General features: G+C 35.9%; 1 protein-coding gene across 6 annotated transcripts in view; it reads left to right on the top strand.

Moving 5' to 3' along the window:
* Positions 1 to 11,506: 11,506 nt before the first annotated feature.
* LOC112054984 (putative polypeptide N-acetylgalactosaminyltransferase 9) overlaps positions 11,507 to 23,537 on the top strand; it is a 214,629-nt gene continuing 202,598 nt past the window's right edge. For 5 of the 6 annotated variants that reach the window (XM_052885433.1, XM_052885434.1, XM_052885430.1 and 2 more), the window contains exon 1: positions 11,507 to 11,702. The gene's annotated coding sequence lies outside the window, so the exon portion shown is untranslated. The remainder of the gene's footprint in view (positions 11,703 to 23,537) is intronic. The other variant, XM_052885435.1, reaches the window with a different exon arrangement.

The following is a 23,537-nucleotide window of genomic DNA, read 5'->3' as shown; positions in this document are numbered from 1 at the left end:
ATATATTTCGGGAAATAAAAGGCTTTATTATTATTATTATTAAATTATATACTTATAATAAAATTGGTTCTATACATTAATTCACAATTAAGGATTTTACTTATATCATTTGTTATAACAACTGTATGTCTGTCACGCTGAAACTACTGAATGAATTCAAATAAAACTTTTGCTCGGTTTGAGACCATAATATGGAGAAAGTTATAGGATACTTTTTATTGCGAAAATAAAATAAGTTGGGGGTGAAATAGGGGTTGAAAGTTTGTATGGAAAGTCCTTCATTTTTAGAGTTACAGTTTAAAACATTGTTCATAAATCATAAAAAACATACGAAATAATTAATTAAGTAATTCAAAATTTTTTATAACTCAACCCCTAAAGTGGTGAAATAGGGCTTGAAAGTTTACATTGATTTCCACGCGGACGTCCGCTAGTTTGAATAATAAATATAGATTCGAATTAAATTAAATGTTGCAACCGTCGCTTGCACTACTTTTTCATTCCTCCGTATTCAACTTTTACTTATCTGTTTCGACGAGAAGTTGATGGTTGTTTTCTTCCTATCTGGTTTATTCGATTGATTTGACTATTGTTTCGTCGACTTATCGAATCGACTGTTACATTTTGCGTAGCTATTGAATCCGTTATTTTGATTGCGCTGTCGTTTAGTTGTTTATTCAGGCGACAATCTGATAGCTTGACTTTGTTTATAACAGGGTTTCTCAAACTTTCGGCTCCACGAACACCTGTTAAAACTTCCAAGTGACAGCGAACCCCTTACTAACTAATGAATCAAAAGAAAAAAAAATACTGTTGAAGAAAATAAGTTTTTTTATTTGAATAAAAGTTAACACATAAAGTACCATTGTCTTTGTAATATTAATGAGATGGGTGTGCTTGTTTTTTGTCGCAAATGGATTCAAAGTTATGAGTAATTTTGGACAATTTTAACCTTAATTCTGGCTCGGTATCAGTTATCACCATTACTTAAAGTAAGTCGTGCTTAAAGTAAAAAATATAGTAAATTTTGTCGCGAACCCCCTGCTGTCGAATGGCGAACCCCTAGGGGTTCGCGTGCCCCACTTTGAGAAACCCTGGTTTGTAAGATTTAGATAATGTAACTCTATTATATGCAGTAACGAATTTTTTGCTCTTTTATTATTTATATCGATTCTCGAGCCTTTGTGTTTACCTAGTTGGTCTAGTGGATAGCCTATTTAGCGGATCATGAAGTATCGGGTTCTAGTTCTAGGTCGGGCTCTGATATGTAGAGCATTTCTATTTTCTAAAATACTAGCTGACGCTGCGCGGTTTCACCCGCGTGGTTCCCGTTCCCGTAGGAATACAGAGATAAAATATATTTTATCCCCGTATTCCTACGGGAACGGGAAGGCCTAAAAGCTATAGCCTATAGCCTTCCTCGATAAATGGGCTATTTAACACTGAAAGAATTTTTCAAATCAGTCCAGTAGTTCCTGAGATTGGCTCGTTCAATCAAACAAACAAACTCTTCAGCTTTATAATATTAGTATAGATTCTCCGTAGCAGCCTAGAGTTGGGAAGTTGGTGGTATCACACTCCCTTTGAGAGCACTTTAAAAGTTCTTCATCCATCTATAGTTTTATATCTATACTAATATTAAAAACCGCCGTGATAGCCCAGTGGTTATGGCCCCTGCCTCCAATTCTGGAGAGTGTGGGTTCGAATCCGGTGTAGGGCATGCATCCAACTTTTCAGTTGTGTGCAGTTTAAGAAGTTCAATATCATGTGTCTCAAACGGTGAAGGAAAACATTGCGAAGAAACCTGCATAGCAGAGAATTTTCTCAATTCTCTGCGAGTGTGAAGTCTGCCAATCCGCATTGGGCCAGCGTGGTGGACTATTGGCCTAGCCCCTCTCGTTCTGAGAGGAGACTCGAGCTCAGCAGTGCGCCGAATATGGGTTGATATCTCGATTAGTACACAGGAACGGAGTAGACGCAAATGAAACACCCTTTTCATATTTGCACTAGGCCACAGCTAGTGCAAATATGAAAAGTGTTAATGTAATTTCGCCGGTGAAATGATCTCATTATTGTTCATGCATTTCCCCCGGAGCTGTTTGCATTGTTATCACATATCAGTAATTAGTGTACATTATCTAGGTACACGTTAAAAACAACTGACACAGATAATGAAGTTTGTATAATTTAAATTGAAATTATGAAAGATATTATATTGCAAACATAACGAGTAAATAGTTAAGTAGGTTAGATTAATTAATTTTAAATATACCATTATATAATGATTTATTTATTTTGCTATCATCCGCGAAAATTCGGCGAACCCATGCGACAACGTCACCCAGGTCCAGTGAAAAACTGAATTCCACGCGGACGAAGTCGCGGACGTCCGCCAGTATATGATAAACTGATGCCGGGTGAGAGGCCAAGTTACACCAGTTGAGGAAAAAGTAAGAAAATAATGCCTTGTAACTTAGTTATCGAATAATAGACATTTTTAAATGAGTTTAAAATCACGAAAAAGACAACCTTGTAATAAATTTGTACCAACCTCTTCCAAGTAAGTGCGTCACCATCTCTGTATCGTCACTTACCTAATATCAGGTGAGATCGTTGTCAAAGACCAACTTAATCTGAACTTCATCTTTATAGCTTCAAGAGTGAATAAATAGCCTATCTTCTAAGAAACTTAGTCCAACTAAGACCGCATTACTGATTTCCATCATTCGTAATTGTAGTCTTGTCACTTAGTAAAAAAGAAGCCTGCCATTATTGTGTTGCGAGGTATTTTATCTGCTATGTTTTCTTTCTTAATATTTCTGTCAAGAACTCCCTCTGCTACTGTGCAGTAAAACAAAACAGTTTTGAAAGTAAACTTTTGAATCAAACGATTATCTAAATTCTAAAAGATAGGATCGGGGCACAGCGTGCGACTGCTCCGTAACACAAATTGGAAGGTGTATAAACACAGTTTTATAATTCAATCAAGTCTGATTGCGTAACGGTACACATAACAGTTCAGATCCGGCAATTAGGTCCCATTCCCTCGATCGTAGTCTTCTCCCACTGCGGTTAATTTCGTTCAATTAGGGTGATTCGCATAACCACTCTCTAGTCGGTGGCTTGATTAAAATTAAAGCCGGGGACGCGATTCGAATGTTCGGCTCTACTCGGCCGATTTGGAGCTGAATAGGTGCGGAAAATTTAGGTTATAACCTTAGGGAGTTATCGTTTGCGTGAGCTTAATGTGTGCGAGCATATTTGTATGAATTAATAAACACAGACAACGATAATTTTATTTTGTGGTGGATTATAATGTTATAAAGGAACGTGGAGATATTGATTAGACAATATTCTATTGCAGGCATTGGCAATCCGTGACAGCCCAGTGGATATGACCTCTGCCTCCGATTGCGGAGGGTGTGGGTTCGAATCCGGTCCGGGGTATGCACCTCCAACTTTACACTTGGGTGCATTTTAAGAAATTAAATATCACGTCTCTCAATCGGTGAAGAAAAAAATCGTGAGGAAAAGAATTATCTTAATTCTCTGCGTGTGTGAAGTCTGCCAATCCGCATTGGGCTACCGTGGTGGACTATTGGTCCATCAGATAGACTCCAAACTTTCATTACATCGTAATGCTTTAAAATATTAAATGAAAAAATCAACAAGGATCCCAGCATCAGATTCTGACATGATAACAATGGGTTCAAGAATATACCCTTTCGAACAAAACAATAATTATCCAAATCGGTTTAGGCGTCATCGAGTATTTGCGTAACATCTGCCGTAAGGGTCATATTTAGTGGAGCTTTATAAAGTGTCTGACAAAAGTTCTGGTCAATGAAGTGTCTGACATTTTTGATACTGTTTCAGAATATTATTCTTCAAAATATATATTAAAGTCAACCATGTGTGTGTGTATTAAGCTACTTAATACTTTTTCTTAGTTAACGTTCTCACCTGCCTGTCCAGGGAGGTTATTCTGTAACGATATTTTCATCACTTCGACAGTGTGAGCTTTAAACTTGCATCTAGCCATCTCTGTCTATATTATCATGTTAAACAGAGAGAAATAGAGGTGAATTCGAAACTTGCACTTGCGAGTTTTACAAAACATCATTACAAAATAGGCCTCCAGGTGTCACAAAGCAAATCTCTATAAAGACGCAGGTACTCGAAACACATGAGTCGCTACTGAAAACCTAAGGTTTCATCTTTTCAGAAAATGAGCTGTGTCAGATCGCAGATCGATCTTTCTCTAAGCCGATTTACAAAAAATCTAGACAATTTATTATAGAGTTTAATCTTACTCATACATCACTATCTATTGCTGAAAACTATATGATAATCCCTTCAGTAGTTTTTCAGTTTATCGCGAATTTTTGACGGCCTCCGTGGCGCAGTGGTATGCGCGGTGGATTTACAAAACGGAGGTCCTGGGTTCGATCCCTGGCTGGGCCGACTGAGATTTTCTTATTGATCCAGGTCTGGCTGGTGGGAAGCTTCGGCCGTGGCTAGTTACCACCCTACTGACAAAAACGTACCGCCAAGCGATTTAGCGTTCCGGTACGATGTCGTGTAGAAACCGAAAAGGAGTATGGATTTTCATCCTTCTCCTACCAAGTTAACCCTCTTCCATCTTAGACTGCATCATCACTTACCATCAGGTGAGATTGTAGTCAAGGGCTAACTTGTAAATAATAATAATAATAAAAAAGAATACACAACTAGCCAAATACGGCCGAGGTGACTTTGTTGTATACTCGTAATATGAACCTAATACATTGCAGCCCTCTGGTTGAATTAGCCAACGAGTAGGACATTCATCAGACATCGGCGTTTAATAAAATCGCTAAAAATCATCTAGCCAATCCATTGATCGCAACGTTTAACAAGATGAATGAAACGTGTTAAAAAAATCGTCGGTCTTAATATTTAAAAATCACCGAGGCATGTCCAAATTAACATTCCTAAAAACTCACTTCACATCCTAAACAAACACTTCAGAAAAAAAGACCGTTACATCGGCGGTCGGCGACCCTCTGACAACTGACGAAGAGCAAATAATGTATTTGACCGAGAGCCTGTACTAGCCAGACATACTTCATTTTACGAAGCTCCCATCATAAATAAGTACGGCAGCCGATTATGGAGTACAAACTGTGGTGGCCTTGGATAGAAGGTTTCAAGGGTCCAGACTCTTCAACCATCCAAGTATAATGTGTTTTTTTTAATATTTTCCACACAACACAGAAGGATGCCTGACACATCTGTTGTCTATGTCATAGACTTTCACTCTCCAGCAAGAGGATTACTACGACGCTGTGTAATTTATTCAACACATATTACCTGTCTTGCTGGAGTGGAAAATAGTCCTATTATGTGTTTTTTTTTTTCTAAAACACAGCGTTTAGATGATTATGAAAATCCCAGGAAAAATTATTATGGCTGAAAGTAAAATTAGCCTTAACTATTAACGCTAACGATATGAGATGGCACTAATAGAATAAAACTTACCATTCAGCAGCATGAGGTGCATGGGCAACTTTCATGAAATGAAGTTTCGACGGCCTCCGTGGCGCATTTACAAGACGGAGGTCCTGGGTTCGATCTCCGGCTGGGCCGATTGAGATTTTCCCAGTCTGGCTGGTGGGAGGCTTCTACCGGCAAAGACGTACCGCCAAGCGATTTACGTGCCTGTACGATGTCGTGTAGAAAACGAAAGGGAGTAAATTTTCATCCTTCTCCTAACAAGTTAACCCGCTTTCATCTTAGATTGATTGCATCATCACTTAACATCAGGTGAGATTGTAGTCAAGGATTAACTTGTAAAGAATAAAAAAAAGTATGTCTGGCTTTCGCAGGCCCTCGGTCTATATGATAATGAACTCCGAGTGACCTGTTGATAGCTTATCTATAGTGCACGCTGCAATCGATAATTCAATTAATAACTATAAAATATTATATTGTTTAGTGAATTATGCATCACCGCACACGTGAATATGATCGGTCATGCAGAAACAAATGCATCAGTGTTACGCCCCCCAAGTTGTTGAATTTTTATAGACAATTCATTTAATTTTTTCATCGTATCATCTCACCAGAACCTGCCTTCTGAACCGGTGGTAGAGTCTTTACAAATAGTGGAACTTGTCGTTTCAAAAGTGTTTGTAAACTAAGCCTACTTGAATTTAGAATTTAGAATTTTATAGTGAACCGGTGAAATAGGCTGATGATAATGTTGATGATGATGATTGTGATGACGATGGTGATGATAAGTGTAATCCGACACAGCCATTTTTTTTTTGTATAAAAGATGAAGCCATATCTTTATTAAATATGAATAATATTCCCCTTCTTCTCCACTATGTTGGAAAAGATTGTGTTAGTAGTCGGTCAACGGTCCAGGCGTGAATCGAACATTGCCCAAGTCCTCTCGACATAGGGCGGCTTTAATAATTTAGTTACAATAATTCCTAGTCTAGTGTTAGTATATGTAGTATTTACATTATTTTAGTTTGTTAAAAATACAATTTTCCTTTTTTTTTTTTAGTTTTAAATCACATTTTTAAAATTATGAGGATCCTTCATCAGGTATAGGCCTCCCCCATTTACGGTAGACGGTGGATTTATAGAGGTTAAATTGAACTCGGGACCTTCAGACTACAGGCCAACAAGCACTGTGCGGTTGGCCTGTGGCCTGAACATGAAGTTTAAGTATGTTTCTTGACCCGACAGACTTAGCCAGCCATAGACCAATTTCTAGAAATAAGTGTAGAAATTGATATACGTACGGCAAACGCCACGAAGGACTACTTAATTTCACAAATAGGTAAATTACAAAATTTTTAAATTAAGTAAATCGAAGTGACTATTCCTTAATACAACGGATTTTTTTAAGTTTTTAGTTGTTTCACGGGGTCAAGAACTAGTTTTTTTTTATCTATAAGCCTCTCCTGTTTACGAAAAAAAAAAAAAAATTTTAATCTATTTTCCTCCAATTAATTATCTGTTGTTAAAATAACATTAAAAATAACTTTGTGTTGTCTATATAATATTAAATAACAAAAGTTTCTGTTGTTTTTTTTAACAGTCAATTAAATTTTTAATTGTATGAAATTAAAGGAGTCCAAAAATAAAAGATGCACCTTGAATCATAACTCGATACAAATGTCAAGGATAACCGATTCACAAAAGCATAAAACCACAATAATAAGTATCATTTTAACGCCATTTAGGTACCTATTCGTTATTTAATACGATTCAGTCCGTTTGAGAATAAATTTTACGTATACTAATAAATTAAGGTGCTCCTTTAAAAACTTTTAATATTCCCACGGAAATCTCGAAATTTATATGTTGCCAACTTACAAATTAAGACAAGTTTACTTATTTAATATTTGCAATATTTTTGAATACTTGTGTCGACAACAAAGAGTGATCTAAAGGATTTTAAAGAAAATGTAGTCATTAAAACAGAAAAGTTTGGATGTATTAATGGATGTTCTATACTTATCCGTAATAATTTAAGGCTCGACGGCTACATGGACCTTCATGATGAATGATAATGATCAGGGATAGATTATAATTTAGAATATCTTGGTATATTTCATCCCAATTTTTGGGATCTATGGAAAAAATATGTTTTTTTATTCAACCGCAAAATATTTTGTGATCAGGCCAAAGCTATTAACTAAAGTTACCTACCTACTTTTGATTAAATAAGTACGTGATGATGTACATCACTCAGGAGAGCGAAAATAAGAATTTAATTTTGTTGTAGGTATCACTTTGCGCTCGATTATACCACATCTACTTACACATTTTGATCTTTAAATATCTATTAGTCCATAAATATATTTATTTGAATCACACAATGAGCTAAACTTTATCCTAAAACTATAAATACTAGCGGACGACCGCGAGTTCATTCGCGTAAAAAAATTTAAACCACCTCCCTGCCAATTTTTCAGTTTATATCATAAAAATTAGGGGCTTTAATTCAAATTTCCGAGAGCCTTTAGACCTCTTTAATCTGGCCCTGTCGTAAAATTGCAATTAGGTATATCACGTATGTCAGTATGTAGGGCTTTACCATTTGTTCGAAAATTGAATTATTAATTGAAAGAACCTCCTTTGTTTCAAATCCTTGTTTTGACGGCCTCTGTGGCGCAGTGGTGTGCGCGGTGGATTTACAAGAAGGAGGTCCTGGGTTCGATTCCCAGCTGGGCCGATGGAGGTTCTCTTAATTGGTCCACGTCTGGCTGGTGGGAGGCTTTGGCCGTGGCTAGTTACCAGCCTACCGACAAAGACGTACCGCCAAGTGATTTAGCGTTCCGGTACGATGTCGTGTAGAAACCGAAAGGGGTGTGGATTTTCATCCTCCTCCTAACAAGTTAGCCTGCTTCCATCTTAGATTGCATCATCACTTAAGTGAGATTCTAATCAAGGGCTAACTTATAAAGAATAATAAAAAAAAATCCGTTTAAGCACTGTAGATAAGAAAAAATCTTGTCTGATAAGAAAAATTTCCACCACCTAAAGCTATAAAGAGACAGCATTCAGGAAACAGAATTACGTTAATGGATCCAGTTATTGTGCGGTGGCCTCTAATTGTTTTGATAGTTGAGTTTTGCGAACAACGGCAGAGAGGGAATTTTCTAAAAAGTTATTCAAGTAGATAGTGATATTTTTATAGCTGTAAGACTAGGTTTGAAAATATTGATTTTCATGAGACATTCGTGTAAATAAGGTCAATATTACCTAATTAATTTGCAAAAACCAAAGATTGAGTGGATATTTGCAAAATAAATAAGATTATAAAATTTCAAAATCTACTAAAGTTCTTTTAGCGTAATAAGATAAAATTCATACATTTTTCAATAAATGAACTTTAAACATAAACGCACAAATAACAAAGATATGAGTAATTTTGTTTGAACGCCCATACAAATCTAACGATCAGTGAATCAACTACGTCATTAATTCGTGCCATTTTGTATGGGGCTTTTTTAAGGGATCCGTGGCAGTGCCGCAAATCTGACCCTTTAAATCCCTGTAGCTCTGAAAGTAATGATTGCAGATACCCTGTTAATTTTAGAATATTGCTTTACTATTACTCCTAATTTAAAAAACTGTTATCATCCCTAATGATGGCCCATAGTTGAATTACTTCAAAGGTACAAAAATGCTCTGCCTATTCTGATATTCTACTTTGTACACACCGTAGTGTGCACCAGGTTTTTAACTAGGGTATGCACTATCCGTTTATATTGTACAAAATAGAAAATTGATACTCCAATTCTGTCATTCACATACATTTTTTTATGCGCTAGCGTTTGTAGAAAGAGAATCGACGTGCCATATGGCAACAGGTTCGTAATAAACTATCAGGGCCTACCTGATATTATAAGGTTATTTTTTTACATTTTGGGGACTTAAAGTGCTGATGTATTTATTAAACGGAAACATACACTGCTCGTGGCCCAAGACACACTTAACCGGTTATTTGTGAAATTTTTAATACAAGAAAAACATTGTGGATATTCAATTTAAATTTATTTAAATTGAGTTACAAATTACTACATTATTAAATTTAGGCAAGCAGATGTTATAATACATATTTAATACATATTTAGACATATTTTGAAGAAAAAAAATTAGAATGTGGACACTTCAAAAATTTTCTTGTATTGAAAAATCAGACCACCCCATACATTTTTGCCAGCCACTTTGTAACCACAAAAAGTTGAAACAAATTTTATACTTATTTACAAACCTCAATAAGAGTGCAAATTTTTAAAATGATAGTACACTTCACTCCCATATTTTTTTTTTACAGGACATTTATTTAAATCGGTCATCTTAATGAAAGAACAATAATTATTGCATTCAATGCAATAATTATTGTTCTTTCTTCTACTAAGATTCTTCTACAAAACAAATAAAACATTATTTATAAAAATAAACGTATAGTAACAATACTTTGTTAATTTATTTCGTAACATTTAACAAAAATCTAATCCTTAAAATCATAATTAAAGCAGCAGCATTGAAAAAACTGATTCAAAATAGAAAAATTTAGTAAGTAGGTAGATACTAAATATAAACAGAGTAAAGTTAACAGTGGGTGAGTCAACTTACTCTTGTTTCGCTAAAACAACTCCATACAAAATTAGTTATTACTATCCCATGATCAGTTTGGGAAACGTCATAATTAATATACCAAGTGTTCCATACTCTGGTTTCACCAGATGTTCGGTCATTGATAATGCATATGTGATACTCGAACGCTTACATATCTAAATGTAATAAAGGAAGAAGGAACTGACAGCCTGTTTTAATATTCATCATCATCATCATCATCATCATCATCATCATCATCATCATCATCATCATCATCATCATCATCATCATCATCATCGTCATCATCATCATCATCATTAACTCTCATTCTGAGAGAAGCATCGTGCTCTCTCAGAATGAGAGGAGTTATAAAAGTCCACCTAACTTACTTAAAATACTTCACAAACAGAAGAATTATGAGAAGATATGCAGGTTATTTTTGTGTACTCAAACGGTGTAGAAAAAAAACATAGTAATATTTAATTTCTTAAAATTCACATAACCGAAAAGTTGGAGGTGCATACTGTTAGCCAGGTTCGAACCTACGCCCTCCGAATAGAACGCAGAAGTCATTCATACTGAGCTATCACGGCCCCATTATAATAACTAACTGATAACTGATTGAGAAACTAGTAAAAGAAGACCAAGAAAAAACTACATTGACAATGTAAGTATTTTTTTGGTTTGATTTGAATTATTATTTTGCTCTATTATAAAAATAAGCTTGCTTGGGATTGGATAATCAGGATGTTATATTCAAACAGGAAGTAAAAATAATTGTTTTCTCGAATAATTAATGTAAATTGTTGTGATTAATGATTTTTGCAAAAGAGCTGTTGTTCATGTAAGATTTATTAATTCACACACAATCACTATGAACAGACAAAAACGTTTGGTTTTTGAATTTTGATTTTTCAGTGCAGTTTGGGAAATGAATTGTGAAGTCCCGGATTAGTTTCCCAATGTGTGGTGTGGTCAAAAGTTCGAATTAAAAGAGTGTAGGAATGGTATTTTAAGAGCAAAACGATTTTACTGCTATAAATAATAATGAAATTGACATCTTTGATTAATTTTAGTGTCATCTAAGTTCTGTAAATCTATTTATTATATTCACGGAACATAGAAAACGCTAAAGCTGATGATTTTATATTAGTTATCAATAGATTGTTATTGTTAGATACTCGTATATTGTTTGAGATTTAAAGGCCTAATAAACCTACCTTGCGCAACGCAACTAAGTTTTTCTGTTGCGAATATTATCAACGCCACAAACGGAAGCCGGGTGCGATGCGCACATCTCGATGCCGCATCCCGTTTCACGTCCTCAGCCAATCGCCTCCGACCTCCGGCACAACGGACCTCTATACCTCAGTCCTCAGTCCTCCTCAGTTGGATTCGACGCGCCGTTGTGGGCAGACGTACGCTCGTCGTCCGCGAAACACGATCGCGAGCTTTCGAATTTTTACCTGTGGATTTTTCTGTGGCAAGTGCACTAATTATTGAATACACACAATAACATTTTGTGGTTATATCTGGATTGGTATCTGTACCGGCAAACCTCTGGTTCATTCAAGGTTAGTACTCTGCGTTTATGCTTCGCGAATAGTAAGTAAATGCTATTGGATGCATTCGGAATGTCACTTGTCCGGTATTTTTAATGAACTCTCCTGGACTTATAAATTGATAATTTCGACCACTTCCGAGTGTTTTCATTTCTTGTATCGGCGGGTTCGTTGACTCGGGGAAACTTGAATAGTTTTTTTTGTTTAATTACTTTTTGTTAGACCACTGCGTAAGTGGAAGACACGTATGTTTTATACGCGTTGAATTCACCGAAGGTTATCGGAAGGATTGATCATGAACAGAATCCCAAAATGGGGGAAATAACATTAATCACAAAATAAGTCACCTCGCAAGTTACTGACTTCTGCGTCAAAGAGGTTGGCGATTTGTAATTCAAGTAACGTTTGCTGGAGCCGGCAATGGAGCTTCGTCTTTAATGGTAAAAACAACAAAGTTCAATATCCTGTAAGTAATGACGAATTCATATGCTGTACGTTTTCTTATATAAACCGCTTTATCCAATATATTAAAATGTTCTTACAATAGATATTACCTATGATACATTCACTACGCAATATTTTGATTAAGGAAAAAGTTTGCTGTTACCTACCTACCTACCTACCTATTATGAATATTTTTCATAGGAAAACAAAATTACTCATTTCCATATTACCTACCTGTCTATTCTCTTTCTACACAATAAGCTGTGCACAATGAATTTAAAGCTTTTAAAGAAAGACTAGTAAGAATAAACAACGAGTAAGAGTTAAGTACTAGTTACAAGTTATTCTAACTTTTAACTTACTCTTACTTAGGTGTCTTATAAGACCTTGCTTTTTCCAAGAGAGGTCTTGGCTTCCATTCTCAGATCAGGTTGATAAGATTTTATTATTTTCTAAACTGGCTCACTTCTGGTGATAAGTAACCACTCTACCGACAAAGTTTTATAACGTTCCGGTAAGATGACGCGTAGAAACGAAAGGTGTAAGTAAATAAACTGGACTGGGCACCTTCTACCGCTCTATCATTGTTATAAGCGGACGCTCGCGTCACGTCAAAATCGATGTATATTTTCAACCCCAATTTCACCCCCTTTTATTTATATTTTCGCATGTTTTATATTTACTAAATAGTGTTCTAAAATCATTACTTATTGTAATGTTTGCTGATGATCAGTTGATCTCTTGGTTAATTACTTCCTCTAAGTAGAACACTGTATCTACTTAGTTATACGCACTACTGTAACACTCAATTGCAACCCCCTTCTCTTGTCCGAGGCTTGTATTTATAGACTAATCTATTGACATCCTACGCTGTTGACATATACTCGTATTACAATAATTATCATCATTTTATCTTAATCATTTTACAAAAATGTAAATCAAACATGAACAATTTATATTTAAATTAATTTCAAACCTTTTTCAACCCTTTAGAGGTGAAATTTTGAAAAATCTTGAATTACATTATTTTTAATAATTTTCTGGTAGGTATTACTCATAACTATTTTTACAAATGTAACTTGAAAAATAAAGGACTTTCCATACAAACTTTCAATCTATTTTGCAACCCCTTCTGATTTTATTTTCGCGATAAAAAATACCTTCTTCGTATTATGGTCTGAAATTGTGCCAAGTTCCATTTAAATTCATATAGTGGTTTAAGCGTGATGATAAAAGAGTAGGTAGCCATTTCAAATTTCAGCCAAGTCGATTTAATATTTGCGGCCTGAAGGAGTAAATTGTAACAAACATACACACATACACACAAACTTTCGCCTTAATATATGTATAACTGTGATTATATTGACGTTGTTAACAATTTCCGAATATAAAATACAAAACATGTAATTCCTCAATCTAGATAAGCGACTTGATAAAATGTCATAATGATAATTACGTTTTTATCTACTTCATTTCGTAGATAAGCATTTTCGTACATTTACGTGTATACGGCCATTTATAAAAGGGGCATTATTTATAATTGATTGGAATCGATCTGTTACCCTTGGACGTATCGAATTGTGCCTAATCTACACGATATTATATTTTTACAACATCCTGTCATTATTTAGATAACTATCAAACATATTCATTATCGAAATTAAAAGAACAATTAAGCTAATGTTACTAAAATTTTACTGTACACTAACAGGCCCGTCTGAGACTTCGCCCGCGTGAAATCCTTCTTTATAAGCGGAATAATCCATCGATCATTGTTTTGTTATTGTTATTATATTAGGCAGCGTTCTCGATGAAAACTCCCAGATCCAGATTATTATTATCGTCATGATTCAACCAACTTACACAAAACCTTGATAAAATATAAAATATAATCTTCCTCATAAATAGCTCTACTATTGCTAAAAACGGAAAGAAATTCCGTTGAAAATTTTATTGCGAAAAGACCGAGTGACACCGCAGAGGACTGTTTTATTATTATTAATCTTGAAAACCACTGAAAGGACTTTCATGCCGTTTTCAGTTTTCGTTTTCATTTTACCTAATTTTTGAATGTATGTACCTAAGTAAATATGCAACGTGTAGATTACAACAATTAATATTACGTAGGACGTAGGTAGGCAATAATAAACCAAGAACCATTGTTTAGCTTTGAAATTATAAGGCTTTGATGATGCGTCGGCGCATGGAAGGCTTTTGCTGAGGTCGCCGACATGTCAAGGAGAGCCAACGATAAACGGTATTTAAACACAATAATTGTATTTGTAAATAAAACAGAAAATACAGCGTATATTATATGTTTTTTTTATCCCCCTTGGGAACAGCTCATTTCTCGATGAAAATAGCTATTCTATGTTTTCTTTGCAATCCTCACAAAGGGTACGCAAAATGTTATGACAATGTTATGTTCAGAACTTAAAGCGTAACAAATACTACAAAATCACTTTATCATACTTCCTGCTAATATTATAAACGCGAAAGTTTGTATGGATGTATATTACTCTTTAACGCCGCAAATACTGAACCGATTTGGCTTAATGTTGGAAAGGAAATCTATTTCCATTCCAATTGTGTTAATCCAGAGTAAATTGACTCTGATAAATAGCAGACAACACATAGGCTACACGAAAAAATCCATGGTTCCCGAGGGAATTGTAAAAAATTAAATTTGACGCAGACATCCGCTAGTAATTTTATAATTATTTATTACTAAGTAGAGATTTGGCAGCCTCAAAGTAGGTGATAGAGAAATAGTTAATTGATGGATTTTGATTGATTGATTGATTTTTAGAGATAAGAAGAAGATGATAGAGAAATAGTTGTCTAAGAGCAAAGCTCGAACGGTTGCTATGGGGCCGTGTCTTAGAAGGAATGACTTACAGTTTCGTGCCAGTAAGTTTCCGACGGATGTTTCCAAATTTCCAACAACTTCGGGGCCTTATTCAATGTCGGCCTTTATGTTGATTGACAACAGATAAAAGATAATTACCATTCTGCTTATAAATCTATTTTAATGAGAAAATCCGTTTTTAGTGTAACAGTTTGCGGTTTTTAATTGGCGTTTAATTAGACATTAGCCAGATTGTACTAAAGAAACAGTTGTTTGATAATGTGAATTCTTTTCAATATTATATTCGGTGTTCTAAGTACAGTTATATAAAGAAGTTTAAGATAATTAAGTACCTACTTAATTACTTGTGTGTTATATTTTTTTGTATTAAAAGAAAACCAAAATTTATTTCTGCACGTTTGATGTATGGTTTTGTTATTATGTTCGGACAAAATTTGCAAATGGTCATAAAAGCAGCCAATACACCCTTGGGCATTTCTCCCTTATGCTCCTATTTATTACGCCCTTGGGCAATTGGGCGTATCTCCCTTGAGCTTCTCTTCTTTAGCCTAAATGCATTGTTATTTGTTTTTGCATAGTATTATTGCTATCGTTCCGCGCTTCGTAGATTCATTAGATTTTACTGATTTAAATGTCTTCATAAAAATAATTGTAGAAATTATTGGTTTATTTAGGTAAACCAAAATTTGTGGAAAACAATAAATCAGAGCCTTCGAATTTCGACTTTTTAACGAATAATGTCACTGGTGGCGGCGTGATTATTCAATCTATTCAGTAAGCAAGTATACAATAAAATCTATTTTAAGATATTCGATCGATTTTTTGTCTTTCGTTCAGAATTATTTTATACTTGACCAAAGGTTTACTAACCGATTACAAAATTCATTATAATCTGTGATTAAAAATGTGTGTGAAATCATCACCGCGCATAGGGTATAGTTAGGCCTAAATAAACATTAATAAACTGGGGTTGATGTAACGGTAATTACATAAATAACTGTTGGTCCCCAAACAACTATTTGATGACGTGTACCCTAATTTGCGACTGAGTTTGAAACAGTTAAAATAATATGTACCGTCGCCTATGTTTTACTGAGAGCTTGTGATAGCCACACCTACCTCGTTTTATGAAAGATGCATGTTCGTTAGTTCATGGACCTAATTCCGGATTTATTTCACTACTTTGGCTGGTGACGTACCGCAAACCGATTTAGCGTTCCGGTCCGATGTCGTGTAGAAACCGAAAGAGGTGTGGATTTTCATCATACTCTTAACAAGTTAGCCCGCTTCCATCTTACATTGCATCATCACTTAGCATCAGCAAGGGCTAACATGTTGACAATAAAAAAAATCCTCAGTTGTCCAAGTCCAGTTGTCCAAGTATAAAATGTAATTTTTAATATCGGATATCATGTAATCGCCATACTCTGTGCTTACTTTGATAAACGTACCTGTACCTACTTTACCTCTGTGCTTACCTTACCTCTGTGCTGACCTTTAGATACGTGTAGCTTTGCGGGCAACCCATTGCATGAGATCGTAAATCGCAACTTCTCCTTAAAAAAATCAACTTTGTTTTTCTTAGCACTGGCGTGAAGCTCAGAGACTGGCGATTTGGGACACAATTTCTTATATTATGGCAGAGAACAAAATTAAAAAAGTACGCTTTGTACATGGACGTTTAAGGGTATGGACCCTTGAAATCAATCATCAACAAATCAATTGCCAAAGTCTAAGTCCAAACTCTATAATTGGCTTAATTGAGGTAGGAGCATACACTGCTATAAACCTTGATAAAACGTGGAATGTCTGGCTATAACAGGCGTTTAATCCATATATTTAGACTGTCAACATAGCATTGCGTTGGGGGCTTAGTCCGAACATTTGTAGAAATATCCCTTTGTGGGTCCATTATACAATCGCCATAAATTTGGTTCAAAGCCCCGGCGTTCCCTTACATAATGAGACGAGTCTCAGAAGCTTCTACGCGTTCAGTCATGGAGCTATTTATCTTGTACGCATAATTTAATCTTACAACTTCGTATTATTGTTTTCAAGTGCACATTAATTTAGCTTACATTCGTTGAATTTATCGTTATTTAAGGCGATGTCTCTTATCTCCGGCTCTCTAATCTTACGATTTCCATTTTAATTTACCCTGTATTACTGGAGAGGTGTTTTATTAATTGCTCGACTTGTAATTTTAATTCCAAATTTATGTTTTAGTTAGACGAGTATCTAATTAATTTAGTATTCCATTTAGCTAACATATACAAGTTTAGCAAATTTGAATGTGATTTATTACGGCTTAATAGTTTCTCTGTGGCATCGTACATATTTTATCTATTATGTAAAAATGTGAAGTAATTAATTTAAATACTTTTTCTTTTCTGTTTTATTTCGATGCATTTGTCATTGACAAATATAACTAAATAAACTTAATAAACTCTGTTCATTCTTTTGTAATAAACGACTACATGTTGAATGTAAGAAAAAGGTAAAAAAATAACCTCATCCATCATCATCATCATCATCACCATCATCATCATCATCGTCGTCATCATCATCATCATCACCACGTTCCTCAGTCGCTTGCATTCAGTGACCCCCTGCGAAAGAAAGATAGGTACCATTTTCTTTAATTTTGTGGCTATTCCTTTATAATTCAGTCACAAAGATATCAACAATCGCCGATTTCACCACTTTCTGTAAATGTATCGGATAGCTTGTATTATTGATTGTTGTGTTTGTCATTTAATAAAGGTAAGTAAGTGACAAAACTTACAGTTAGACTATCCGAGCAGCCTAGGGGCCGGTTTCACCACCGGATTTACCGGATTACACCAAATTGCAGAAAAAAAAAGATAAATAATTACAGAAGTGGGATCATTGTAACTCGTGTAATAGTCGTACTTATTACAATTTAATTGGTGCTCGTAATTAATGCTCTCAATTTGGACCACACATGTCACAAATCTGCAATGCAGCACAAGCGGGCGCAAGTTTAATGCCCCGTGACAAGTTGTCGACTGTCACCGCCGGAATTAGTGGCTATTTATATGTTTACTCTTGCTTTTTTTTATTTTATCTCACGGTGTTGCTTTTTTTTTTTTGTAATTTCACTTTATTTGTGTGTACAGTGTGCGTAGTGGGAGTTTTCAATATTTTCATACTGTTACTGTCACGTTGACGTTTTCGCAAATTGATGATGAGGGGGTCATCTCCTCCCGAGAGTGTCGGGTGAGGGGGTACGGGCCTCGAGGCTTTGCCTCCTTGCCCGAGTAAGACGCAGGGGAACTTGCTCCCCCGGTGATTTCTTCCAGCCCCTTTCGGGGCTGAGGCATCTTGGCCTATGAGTTGAATTTTTTATTTATTATTATCCTTCAGCGCGGCGATGTCTTGTCTGGTGCTTGCGTCATTTATATCGTCGTCTCCGCTGCCTCCGGTGCCTACGTCTTCTGAGATGGCCATTTGTAGAAGCTCACGAGGTAGAGGACGCCCATTTGGTGGTCTTTCGCAGTGCGGTGCTATACCATGTAGATGAATGTGCGGTCCGTTATCCGCTCGCGCGAACATTCGGCGCGCTAGACCTCGGACGAACTCCTCCACGGAGGGCGTCCTGGTGTCACGGTGAATGATGTCATTTCTGACGTACCTCGGAGCTCCTGTGGCAAGGCGCAGGCATTTGTTCTGCTGGATCTGCAGTCGCTGTTTTTGGTATGCGGAGCACAGCGCGTACCATGCAGGAGCCGCATACGTCAATCGGGAACGAACATAGGTGCTGATGATCCTCTTTCGCAAATTTATATGGAATTGAAACAGTTGTGCAGTAGTGCCACTAGATGGCGCTGTTTCAATTCCTTAGAAATTAGCGTTTACGTTACGTGACGGTAACAGTATCAAACTGCCACTAGGCCCTCTGATTAATTAATCTTGGTAGATTTGTGGATTGGGATCGTAGTGTTAACAAGAAGCAAATGTGCTATCACAGAGTAAGATCTCTCACCGTGCTAAAATTAGTCCTGGTCCATTTTGTAATCCACTTCAAAAAGGACTCTCTTGTTTTGTAATTTTACCATGTTGAAGCCACTGGCGTAACTAAACCGATTTTTTAATATCTAAATATATCAAATCATTGTATATTTTAACCTATTTCTCTTGATCTAGTCATAATATCTGAAGAACGTTTTAAATCATCTTTTTTTCATACAATTTATAAACTTAATATTTGTTAATCAATAATTCAATAGATTACATTCTGGTTTACTCTTTCATTATAGTATATCTTTTACTAAGAAGAACTGACGCCGGGCAGTTTTACCCGCGTATAGTTCCCGTTTTCTTAAAAATATGGGAATAATATATATCTTATAGCCTTTCTCGATAAATTGGCTATGTAACATTGAAAGAATTTTTCAAATCGGACCTGGTTCCTGAGATTAGCGCATTCAAGAAACAAACAAACTCTTCAGCTTTATAATATTAGTATATACCAGAATCATAAATTAATATTAATAATTTTTTGAACATGGGTAATACACCTATTATTTGAACATGCGAACGGAAGCACTTTGAGAGCAAAGTTTGTGAATACAGGGATTGTTAATAATCGCATGTTCGACTCTAGGGGTTTACACAGAGGGGGCTACCGTATCAATAAATAATGTCGCCGCACAATATTTCCATCTTGGTACAGCTTGCGGTTTCGCATACGTTAATTGTAGCTGCATAATAAACGGACCGCGGATTATAAATCACTCTTGCAGTCACCAGTGCAAGCTTTGCTTTAACGCCCCCACAACGACTTCGTTGGTTCGGTGGACTTGGTAGGCTGGTAATACTTAGAGCTGTTTTCTTCGGAGAACTTCTGATAGTCTAAACTTTTTATTTGTCAAGAGGCAAAAACAAAATTTGTGAACGAGCCATGAGATACTTTAAAGATGATGATGTCACCGGTTCTTAGTAGTCACAATATTTCTATCGTGTTTTTAAATTTCGACTTGACTGTGCCAAAATATGTTGTCAACTGTACGTTGGGAATGTCCTTAACTTTATGAAGGTAAGTAGCTTTTTTTCTCAGTGAAGAATTACTACCTTCTGTATTCGACCCTGGATCCAACAGCAAAGCGAAAGCTTTCTGAGGTGTTATTTGAACCTTTTCGGCACATTGATTGGAACGACAATCAAAAAAAAACATTTTTATTAATCAATACTCAATATATAAGAAATATTTCATCTTAATCGAAGACTGGGAAGTGGGTCAAATTAAGATTCCAAGATTTTACACGTGAAGTTAATATAAGCGTGTAAAAACTATGTTTTCTCAAGTTTTTACGGTTGGTAAGAACATTGTTTTTTGTCTGTTTGTCCGGGCTAATCTCTGAAACGGCTTAACCGATTTTAACGGGACTTCCATTGGAACATAGAGGAGGTTATTGAGCAATATATAAGCTATATTTCATCCCGAAAACATCCATGGATCCCGCGGGATTTGTGATAGAATTTCCCGCGGACGAAGTCGCGGGCGTCCGATAGTGCTGTAATCGACCGTCCAGCGTGGTCCCGCAATGGCGATCACTCCGTGAGTTCCCAACATTCATCATCATCATCATCATGTCAGCCGATGGACGTCCACTGCAGGACATTGACAGGCCTTTTGTAGGGACTTCCAAACATCACGATACTGAGCCATCTGCATTCAGCGAATCCCTGCGACACGCTTGATGTCGTCAGTCCACGTGGTTGGGGGTCGACCAACACTGCGCTTTGTAGTGCAGGGTCGCCATTCCAGCACCTTGGGACCCCAACGTCCATCGGCTCTTCGAACTATGTGCCCCGCCCATTGCCACTTCAGCTTTGCCACTGGTTGAGCTATGTCGGTGACTTGGTTCTTCTGCGTATCTCCTCATTTCTGATTCGATCGCCTTCTTATGAGGTCCATAGTTAGCGACCAAGTTGGTTGGTCCCAACATTACAATCACTTTAATCGGCATAACACAACCGACAAACATCTTTTTTTAATTACTAAAATAAACATTAATGATATAACGTTCCGTACGCCATTATTTTAATTGTGTTACGACAATCACCTTCGCAAAGCCTTAATCAGCGGTGTGGTAAAACGCAAACCTCTGCCTAATTACATGAATAGAAGTAGGTATGGCATTACGTTTATGACGTGGACATAGTGTTAGAGTTGGTCGCAAAAAGTGTCTTGGGATTGATACATATCTATGTTTATTTTAAATTTTTTGAATAACATGTCATTGTATAACATGTCATTGTAACACATGCCGCATCCAGTAAGCTATAATCTTTGTTTTATTAAAACTAGTCGATTATTCTACGTAACAAACATGTAATTTAAAATCTACCCGCAATTTTTAGCAATTATTTATTTTGATTTTTTGTATGTAGGATTTAAGTCTTAATAGTATGTAGGTACACACGTGCATAATTGCCTTAGTGAGTATTTCTCATATAAGCGAATTTAATGTAATTCTTTTGAGAAAATAAAGATCTTAAACCAGAAATATAAATTTCAAATCATATTATACTGCAAGGAAAGCAAAGTTAAGTTGGATTTTTTTCGGGTTATAAATATTTGGAAACGACTTGTAGTTCACTTTACTTGGTTGTGCCTACGTAAGTTACTAATAATATACAATTTTAGTTTGAAATAAATCATAATTCTAAAAAAAAAAATATTTTTATAAAGAAAAAAGATAATATTTTTTTTAATTTGAAATTTGTGAATTCGTTATGATTCTTGGGTTTAGAAATAAAACATTGTTTTATTATCATTCTGCTCAATTTATGTATCTTATTCTATTCTTGGTGAACCGGACAAAAATGGTGGTTTTTTCAGACTTCGATGATTATAATAAAATGATCCCTGAAAATTGTCCGGACAACATTCATCATTATCAACCCATATTCGGCTCACTGCTGAGCTCGAGTCTCCTCTCAGAATGAGAGGGGTTAGGCCAATAGTCCACCACGCTGGCTCAATGCGGATTGGCAGTCTTCACACACGCAGAGAATTAAGAAAATTCCCTGGTATGCAGGTTTCTTAACGATGTTTTCCTTTACCGTTTGAGACACGTGATATTTAATTTTTTAAAATGTACACAACTGAAAAGTTGGAGGTGCATGCCCCGGATCAGAATAAGGAGGCAGAGCTCATATCCATTAGGCTATCACGGCTCTACAAGGTTATCACTTGATATAAGATACTATCTTTCTTTATCTAATCTACAAAAATTGAAACTGTAAAAATAAAAAAAAACGAATTTTTTGTGAATATTTTAATTCAAAAAAATTAAAAACAGCCGACTTTTTCAGTAAAAAATAATTGTTTTTATACTCAAAAGTGTCAGAAATGTAAATATAATTTTAATGATTTGTATTTATGTGTTCATTTCAATATAATTACGATGAAGAGAAAATAATCATATCCGTAAATACTAAAATGACAGTTATCATTATACGATAGTTGCATCCGGGATGCAGTAACTCGAAGAGTAATTTTTTATTGTGTCATGGACTTTTTAGGTATGTACCTACCTACATTTAGCTAAAACGTGCAGTTTAGTGCATTAGCAACGCCGATAAAAATTATTGTAATTGCAATCAAAGCGTTGGCCTTGTAATTTTACGATTAGATTTCAAATAACAAAAAGATACTACATATCTATACTAATATTATAAAGCTGAAGAGTTTGTTTGATTACTTGAACGCGCTAACCTCAGGAACTACTGGTCCGATTTGAAAAATTCTTTCAGTGTTTGATAGCCCATTTATCGAGGAAGGCTATAGGCTACATATTATGCCATGAATTCCTGCGGATAAGGGTACCACGCGGGTGTAACCGCGCGGCGTCAGCTAGTTATAATATATATTTGAAGATAATTTCGTCGCACCAGAGTCTTAGAGGTCGTCAGCAGCAGACCACTCTCCAAAACCGGTTGCTGGATTTAGGGAGGTGGGAGGCTTCGGCCGTGACTAGTTATCATCCTACCGACAAAGAAGTACCGGTACGATGTCGTGTAGAAACCGAAAGGGATGTGGATTTTAATTCCCCTTCCAACAAGTTAGTCCGCTACCATTTTAGGTTGCATCATCACATACCATCAGGTGAGATTGTAGTCAAGGGATAACTTGTAAAGAATAAAAAAAAGAGGTGATAATGTTTGGCTATTTTATATATATATCATTATAATAGTAACCGCGACCGACGACTTATGATAGGCGTCCACAGGTCCGCACCGTACGCATCGGACGCATTTTTCTTTATATAAAAAGTCATACAAGTGCGTCCACTGATACGCATTGTAGGGATCGCATCAAAATTCAAAATTCATTTATTTCAATTAGGCTTACTTTACAAGCACTTTTGAAAAGTCAAGTTATGTCATAATTTAAAGTAATCTAATGGTGGTAATGATAGTCGAAAACTTAAAATTAAAGTTACGAGGGTTCCAAACGCGCCTTGGTCCGAGAAGAGCCCACAACAAACTCAGGTTAAATCGTC

Source organism: Bicyclus anynana, chromosome 14, assembly GCF_947172395.1.
Source record: "Bicyclus anynana chromosome 14, ilBicAnyn1.1, whole genome shotgun sequence".
NCBI lineage: Eukaryota > Metazoa > Arthropoda > Insecta > Lepidoptera > Nymphalidae > Bicyclus > Bicyclus anynana.
Note: the sequence above shows the minus strand (reverse complement) of the source record. Positions and strands in the feature narration are given on the sequence as shown.